Raw genomic sequence first — 9,423 nt, forward strand, 5'->3', positions numbered from 1 at the left:
CTGTAATCTCCTAGTCAACCGCTCCTAGCAGTTCTTCCTACGAACACCGCTGTCAACTGACCGGTCCGCGCTGTGTGAAAGTTCCAACAGCAGCAAGAGTTAAGAGTATTTCAAAAGAGGAAACGCCGGGCCACTCCGTCGGGCCGCTACAACGCTGCACCGTCAAAGAAGGACATCTGGGGGTAAGATAATTTCAAATTCTTAGAAACCACCCGATATGTGTAACGAAGGGTCAGTTCTGTGTCTCAGGGTTGGCGAAAAATTTCGAAGTTTCTGATTCTCAAACACCCCCACTCAAACACTATTTCCAGTGTATTCAAAGGTGCAAAATAATATTTGTAGATATAATTTGGTCTTTGTTTAATAGTAAACTGCTAAGCGTTACCCTGTTCTCCAACAAAATTTGTTCGAACTAGTTGACTTTGCCCAACTACTAGTACTTTCGTAACGCCATAAGTTTCGTTTCGCTTTCCCTGTACCCCCAATTTCTGTACCTACTAAAACCTCGATTTTGTGTTCGGATACTAGTAGCTTATTTTACTAGTTTCTCCTGGGGTAGTCTTTTTTTACTACTTCCCCACTATTCCCTTGTACCAGCTTGTGGCATCTTACCCTGCTGTGCATGGGCTACCCCCATTAATTATACCCGGCCATCTGTGGACTGTATTGTTATTCAGAATATTTTATCTGATAGCCTTCCTTCCCAAAAGTACTTTACTCCCAAACTTTTTTTGTATTCCGCATTGCAATGCAACTTTAAATTTTGGCTTCGACTTTTACGTCTGTGTTTGCCCAATCGTTTCAAACTTGTGGTCTAATCAGTGGTAACAAGGACATTCTCCTGGACCCATTCTCCTTGGTGGTAACAGCCCTTTTTGGAAACAGGCGAAACTACTGTAGTCGCATTTGCGGGGATCCGTATGTCACCCGTATATACTAAGTACTAGTATTCAAGAAATATATCAAGCTTTTCATTGAGTTGAAACCTGTGTGTGAAGAATCTAATACAATGTGTATTTTTTTGTCAGTTATTGAAGACGAGACAGTTGGCAGGACTGGGAGTCCTAACCGCCGAGGACTAAAGGTTCCTGGATGAGAAGAAAAGAACCGGGCGTGTTCGCACTAAAGAACCATGTTCAAGGTCTCCACCAAACGTGAGGAGGGCGCATCTGAAGACATGAGGGGACTGAACAGGAGCACCAGCAAGAGACTGAACAGGAGCAAAATACTGAAGTGGAGCACTAGCAAGAGACTGAGGAGAAACACTTAGGACTTAGGGTTGAAAGGGAGGAAGAGAGTTCCAGTGAGAAGGACAGTTCAGATAGTGAAAGTGAAGCTGCTTCTTCAGATAGTGGAGATGAAGATAGTGGAGAATTCAAGTGTTGTAATTGTAACCTTAATCATAATGCATTGCTAGGAATAGTATGTATTTTTGTTTACCATAAGAGGCTTTCTTTTTGTGCTTGCAAAGATGTAAGTTAGAGTTAGTTATGATGCAGAACAGTAGTGATGTAAGTCAGTAGATGTAATGTGTGGAAATAGGCATGCTGATGTCCGTGTATTTTATAGCATTAAAAACAAATTCATGTGTGCAACTGACGAATCTTCGCATCCGTGTCAAATACAGGAGAATTCAGCCTCGGATTTGTGTAGAATACGCGAAAATCCTGATTTCGTATCTGCATATTCGTAACAAATACGGGAGAATTCAGGTTTCGGATTTGTGTAGGATACGCGAAAATCCTGATTTCGTATCTGCACATTCGCAGCAAATACGGGGGGATTCAGGTTTTGGATTCGTGAGGGATACGGGAAAATCCTGATTTCGTATCTGCACATTCGCAGCAAATACGGGGGGATTCAGGTTTTGGATTCGTGAGGGTATACGGGAAAATCCTGATTGCGTATCTGCACATTCGCAGCAAATACGGGGGGATTCAGGTTTTGGATTCGTGAGGGATACGGGAAAATCCTGATTTCGTATCTGCACATTCGCAGCAAATACGGGGGGATTCAGCGGCCGGATTTGGTTAGGATCCAACAAAATTCCGACGTTTTAGCGTGGTTCACCTAAAGGATGCAAAAAGTTTCCTACAAAAGCCGTCATCGCATCTGCGAAAAATACGATTTTCGGATTTGTCCGCATCCAAAACAGTCCGGATTTAGGGATGCGAAATTTCGGATCCGTAACAAATGCGAGCCGTATCTGCCTGTATTTGCCTGTATCCTTGTAGGATGCGGCGAAATAACGGCCTGGATATGGGTGTATCCGTACCTATTTCGTCCAGTGTAGGCGACCGGCGGACCCAGCTGTTTGTAACTGTATCTCGTCTCTCCTTGTTGTAGGTGACCGGTCGAGCCGCCTGGTTTTAACAGTTTCCCGTCTCTCTCCCTGTGTTAGGCGATCGGCGGACCCGGCTGTTCGTGACCCACGTGGCGCGAGCGGCGTGCAGGAGGCGCAGTACCACGGCGTGCCGCTAGTCGGCGTTCCGCTGTTCCGGGACCAGTTTACCAACCTTGCGCGGGTGGAAGCCCTCGGTACGGGCCGGGCGGTGCGACTCGGGGAGCTTACGGCAGACAACTTACACAGGGCACTACAGGACGTCACCAACAACCACACGTACGGTTATTACCTTCGCCAAGAAGGTTATGTTTTCAGTAGCGTTTGTCTGTGTGTGTGTGTGTTTGTGTGTGTGTGTTTGTGGTTTAGCAAGATAACTCGAGAAGCAGTGGATGGATTAGAATGAAACTTAGTAGGTGAGTAAGTCTTTATGAGACCTAGAAATGATTAGATTTTTGGCCCCCTGGCGGCTTTTCTAGGTACTGCAGTAGAACTTCCGGTTTTGATCTCGTGATCTGGACATGCTAGGGTCACGAATTTTGGATGGCAGATAGCTCTTGGAATAGGGAAGAAGTGACATGAGTTTGGGTCCTCTAGCGGCTTGTTCTGGAACTGCAGGAGCATTTGTTGAAAAATTTTCGAAGGAGGATAACTCAAGAACCGGTTGACGGATTGTCGTGATTTTTGGTATGTAGGTAGTTGAAGTGATACTTGACATAATCAGATGACAATTATGCAAGTCAGGAGCTAATTTGCATAATTGATGAGGAAATTCTATGAATCTGCTTTGTTCGATAATAGAGCTATGAAACGGTTTTGACATCTACTTGAGAACGAGAAAAACATCTAAGGATAAAGATTATGTAAACGAGGACCTAATTTGCATAATTAATTGCAATTTTTTTATAATGTCATAGTTGTAACTGCTAGGAATTTCATACTTGCCACATATGGAAGTTAAGTGAAGGTGAACATCAATAAACATAATTTATTCAAATCATGACCTCATTTGCATAATTTATGAGGAAGTGCTATAAATAATAGCCTTCTTGTTAAGATAAGGCTGTCATTGGGTGGAGAATATGATCAACTGATATAACCCATGCAAATGAGGCTCGTATTTATAAAATCAATGATTAAAACTGTATAATTCGTCAACCGCAAGGGTTAACATTATTTGGATTTTAGAAAAAAAACAAGAAGAAATTTTGTTCTGACAGTGGTTAATATGCCGAAAATGGGCAAAGATATCTGTTGCCATGCCGGAAGGTGGATGGCAGATAACTATGAAGATATGAGACAAGAAAAGGCTCTGATTTAATGTTTTGTTTCTTACTTTGATGCAGTGATATGTGATGCTGGCTAGGCTGTGTATATGTGATGTTCTCACTGAATCAAAACCATTGGTACAATGATTGAGTCAAAATTCTAAATTGTAGGAACCTTGTTTTTTCGGCCCATCTTGTTTTTCTTTCGCCCGCTCGCATTAGATTTGGAGTCTGCGGAGGATGACATCCATAAAATTTACTTGCTGTGGCCTAATGTATTTATCATGTTTCAGGTACAGAGAAAACGCCCGTCGCCTGTCCCGGCTGTACAGGGACCAATCAGAGACCCCCATGCAGCGTGCCGTGTGGTGGGTCAGTCACGTGATCAGACATGGCGGCCTGCCCCACATCCGGTCACGTGCCACACAACTTCCGCTTCACCAGTACCTGATGATCGACGTTTCCTTGTTTTTGCTTCTGTGTGCTGGAATATTCTTCTACTGTGCTTACAGACTGTGGAAGATTGTACAAGCGTTTCTCTCAACATTTACAAGATACACGTTGAAAAGGGGTTGTGTATTGATGAGATATGTCACACGAAATATGGGGCAAAAGAGTAAATTCTACTGACTTTAAATATGACAAGGCAACTTCTATTGACTTTAAATAACACAATGCAACGTCTTTCTTTGTTCAACAGGATTCGAAGAAGTCAAATTAAGTGCTTTTGTTTGTTTGTTTGTTTATTTATTTATCCAGGAAATATATGTCAATTTTCAAAGGTTCCTGGGGGGGGGGGCAAACAAGATTCATTAAAAAAATGAACTCAAGATTAACAAAGGTATCAAATAACTCTGATTACAAATTGCATACAAGATCAAAGCAGCTTAAATAACATAAGAGAAACAATTTTGTAACCTTAACACCATATAACGTAGAACCAAGGTAGAACACAATACAATGAAATCAGTAATAAACTGTGTGACCAACTTTCCTTGACTCGCGCGTCCGCTCGTAGGTTACACAATGTAAAAACGTCACATCATGTTAATCCACGGGTCAGTATGCGTAGCTAAAACCAAGTTAAAGAAAAAACTAATAGTAGAAAGGCAACATTTGCTAAACAAATGAATAATGTTTACCTTCGCATATTCGTGACATTAGTCTAAATCCCTCATACTATACAACTGCAGCATTATGTAACCCAACACCAGTTACTATGGTGACAGACGGTCTGGTTCAGGTCATTGACCAGGCCAGTGTTTGGAACAGAAGAAGAAACAGGGCAAAAACAATCCTTCGGTAGACATAAAACAAAACAAAGAGTGGTCCCTCTGCCCATACCTTTTAAAAGTACTAATTTAAAGCAATTATAGATGTATGTATGCTGATGCTTCTTGCGCTGCAGAAAAGAATGCACCCAATCATATTGGTGGTGTAATCAAGTCTTCAGTGTACGATGGAGGCACCTTAGAGTAGGCTGCAGGTGAAGGACCCTGACCTGCCGCTGCACTTCATACCATCAGGACAGGAGGCAGTGCTGCACCCATATGGCAGCCTGTTTTCATGGAAGCTACCTGGAACTGAAATACAAATTTCACATATCTTCTGAAGATGTCGAACACTTCGGCACAAGGACACTTCGGCATCTGTTCACTTCGGCACCTACGCAGTTCGGCAACTGGACAGTTCGGCACCAAGCCCAGGACGGTTCGGCACTACGAAGACAGAATGCTGCTGTTGGTTGCTGAACCGTTTTATGACTTCCAGCGAAGATAGTTATTATGTAAAAAAAAGCAATGAGTGAAGAAGCCATCCAATATGTTTGGCAGAACTTTATAGAACTGTATAGCCCGTTTGTCAGAGCATTCTATACAGTTACCCGGCCTATACAGCATTCCGGAATAGCGCTGCCCCTTCCATATTGTTTTTATTGTAGCAGTTGTACAACAAAGTTGCGTACTCGGACGTAGAAGTTAAAGAAAAGATATCTATCGTGATAGGGTCAGGTAGATTAAACAACACCGTTTCACAAAAAATGTATCCGGCTGGCCAGGTGCCGAACCGTCCTAGGCAAGATACCGAACCGTCCTAGATGGTGCCGAAGTGTCCAGGTGCCAAAATGTCCCGATACCATCTTCTCAAAGGGCCAATGCTCTAGAACACGCTTATTTTGTGAAAGCGCGATTTTGACGCGGAGCGCTTCTCCGTAAAACACCCTTTACGTTTACACGCGTGGTACAAAAATGGCTCGGTGTTTCCTTTCGAATTTTGGCATGCTATAGAACAAGGCTTTAACAAGTCCAACCTTGTTCAAAATTTTTGTTACGGACGAATAAAAGTACGTTGTAGTGGCTGTGCGTTGAAATTTGATAATTTTAAGGCCATGTTTGTACAGTTGATTTGAACAGACAGAATTGATGATCCCTCTTGCAACTATGTGTTTTGATTCATTATGCATTTTCTTGATGTTTGACGTTTCAAATACTTGCAACGTCAAACAAGATACCATAGACTTCATACATCCCAATGACATTTTTAGAGGTTTGTGGATTTCTTATTTATACATTGTGCATTCCTCCATTTTAGCGGATTTTTGTAATGGCACCCCGCCAACTGTTGTCGGTCAGCTTCTATATAGGAACCCATTTTCTGTGGCTAACCTTTTGTTGTCTGTAGTGAGGTACTACCAACCACACGTGTGTCTTCATTCAAATACGGACAGAAGCAAACACACACACACACACAAACACAAACGCACCGCACACACACACACACATACACACACACACACACACACACACACACACACACACACATATACATACACAACACACTTGCAATTGTGTCCTTACCATGGCAAGTGAAGTAGGTGATCTCATCCTGGCAGATCCAATCAAACGGGCAGGGATTCATGGCACACCAATCTATGTCTGATCAAAAAACAGCGTCATAGAAATGATGCAGTAATATAAGGCCAATATAACAGGTGTAGGCCTAGCATAAAAGCACAGCAATTACAGACCTTAAGCTTCTGTCTCAACCTGCCGTACGTGCTTCTGTGTGCTGTCTACGTGCAAAAACGTGGGCAAACGTAGGGCATCCGTGCGTGGTGAGTACCACCTCCGTACGGAATTCTACGAATTTGGGAGCACGCAGACACGCCGTAGAATTTTAAGTGCATGTAAAACTTTTTCTGCGGATTCACCACCCGTGCGTGCGAGTACGGGTGACGCGCGTGCCCCGTACGAACCGTACGAAAGACGCACGTGTGAGTACGGCCTCCTTACGGTAAAGTTGCAATCGCACAGAGATCGTACGTTGTAAGCACGTACAACTCACTTACCACTAGCACAACGTACGATGCACGCAACCGCTCACGGCCAGACGTGGCGTGCAGACCACACTCTTACACCTCGCGCAACCGAGCGAGTGATGTGCGAGTGACGAGCGTCGACGCCACTCCTTTCCCACGTTTTCAGAAAAAACACAGCAGACGTAGCCTCCGAAAAAACGTACGGACAAAAAGCACGTACGGCGGGTTGTAATCAAGGTTTACGGGGAATTTGCAGATAATGGGGTAAGTACGTATGCTGTGACATTGCCATTACACGCTTTGTATTCAAATTCTTTTCTTCCTTTGATGTCTGGCAGATGAAATATGATTGTGTTGGTCTGGCTTTCTAGGTACTCTCCTACAATGTCAGAGAAAACATATTCCATACTGCTTATGCAAAGTATGCTGAACAAAAAAAGAAGAGTGTCACAATTTGAAAATCTGTGCAATTGGGTTAGGATATTCTTGAATGTCTGCGTACTTTACCTGACTCACAGCTTTGACCTGTAAAACCATGGGCGCAGTGGCAGTGGTATGAGTTTATCCCATCTAAACATGCCCCTCCATTTTGACATGGACGAGAGATGCACTCATTGACATCTGTAAACCACATCAGTGAAGCATATATATCAATGGTTTATTGCCATCGCTCAGGCCACAGCGGATATGTACGCTGATGACACATCAGCCTACATATGCGCTCCTTCTATTGAAACTATCTCACGTAATCTACAGACAGAGGTAAACAACATCTGTAACTGGGTAAGAGTGAACCAGCTTTTCTTGAACACTTCAAAAACAAAATGTATTGTACTGGGGAGCAAGCCCAAAATGTCTGCTAAACCCAAACTCACACTAACTGCAAATGGTAAGGTTATCGAACAGGTCTCAGAGGTAAAACTACTTGGTTCGACAGTAGATGAGTGCCTTACCTGGAATACTCACACAAAATTAACATCTAAGAAAATGGCCAGATCACTGGGGATGATCAAAAGATGTGCACACTTTATGGATCAGACATTGTTAAAAATTGTAATAGAATGCCTTGTACTATCTCACATTGATTATTGTAGCCCAGTTTGGTCATGCACAACTAAAAGTAACATAAACCTTCTACAACGAATGCAGAACAAGGCAACTCGTCTGTTTCAGTCGAAGCCACAGTGGAAACCTGTGCACACGAGATTGTTAATAAACACCATGACAACATTTAAAAGGATAACACTCACTAACGAACCTATTTGCATCAGTAGGCAACTGCGTTCTGTCAACAACTTGCATAGCTATAGAACCCGTTTTGCTGCTAAACAGTCTTTTCTGTTAGATAAACCTAGAACCAACGCACGGAAGAAGTGTTTCATGTACAGGGCTGTTAGTGTGTGGAATAACCTTCCAATTGTTATGCAGTCCACACAATCCCAGAGAGTCTTTAAGGAGGGTTTGCACAAATGCCTCCATCAGTAGGTCAGGAGCACTGTTCGACAGGATTGTCAGTTTTTTAAAATTATGTATATTGTAAATATGTTATTGTTTTAGATATGTTGTGACTTGACCAGTTGTCCACTATGTCTGTATAATGTATCGTCTGTATGTACATGTATGAATACCAGGAAGACTAGCGGTGGACCCTAGGGTCCACCGCTAATGGTTATTCTAATAAAGTTTCAAAGTTTAAACTTGCTTCATAACATGTTACTGTCATTGGGTAGGCTGGTTACTCACACTTTGCAGCCAAGGGCTGCATTGTCAGGAGCTTTAATACAATGCTGAATCACAAGGCTCTGGAAGTAACCCATTTGGAACTACATCAGGTAACCCAATGCTAATCCTCCCAAGAAATAGCCTAGTAAGTTAAACCAACATTATGATATCACATGTGTAAGTTGTTCTGTGTAACATGTTCATGTACATTCTATTTTGAACTGCTTGCTGTGTGTTACGTAATACTGACCAGTAAGTAGTTTTCCCAGATCTTCCAGTGCTCAAAGTTGCACCTTAGGGACTCCTTAAGGGCACGGAATGCCTTCTGTCTGAAAAAGGATCAGTTTCGTAGGGTGTGATTAGCTCATTACAAGCAAAATTCCACCACAAAACAGCATGTGTATAGAATAAAAAGTAAAATAAGCATCTTAAGTGAAAACATCAAAAAACGAAATAGAGAAAATGTTTGATGACTCACTTCTGGTTCAACCTGATGTAGGATGTAGCAAGGTTATTCCAAGCCTCGAAGTTCTGTCAAATGAAGAAGAATTAAAAAAAAAACATTTAAAGATTGATGATAACATATCAGATCAGATTTTTTAAATTTTAAGAATTTTCTGTGGGGCATCATAGGACGTCAACATGGGAGATAATGGGTAACATCTGTGTCCATAATATCACCAGGGTCCATAATATCGCCACCTTGAGAAACTGTGTTTAAAGATAATATTTACTGCAACATACCCTAGGTATATACATTTGATGTGTGAAGGAGT

At 42.3% G+C, this 9,423-nt stretch overlaps 1 long non-coding RNA gene across 1 annotated transcript; it reads left to right on the top strand.

Moving 5' to 3' along the window:
• The first annotated feature begins 13 nt into the window (after positions 1-13).
• On the top strand, positions 14-1,203 carry LOC109481259. Its single transcript, XR_002140888.1, has 2 exons — positions 14-182; positions 1,029-1,203. It is a non-coding gene; the product is annotated as an uncharacterized LOC109481259 (long non-coding RNA).
• Positions 1,204-9,423: the final 8,220 nt, after the last annotated feature.

The sequence above is a fragment of the Branchiostoma belcheri genome, unplaced genomic scaffold (genome assembly GCF_001625305.1).
Source record: "Branchiostoma belcheri isolate BF01 breed outbred unplaced genomic scaffold, Haploidv18h27 scaffold540, whole genome shotgun sequence".
NCBI lineage: Eukaryota > Metazoa > Chordata > Leptocardii > Amphioxiformes > Branchiostomatidae > Branchiostoma > Branchiostoma belcheri.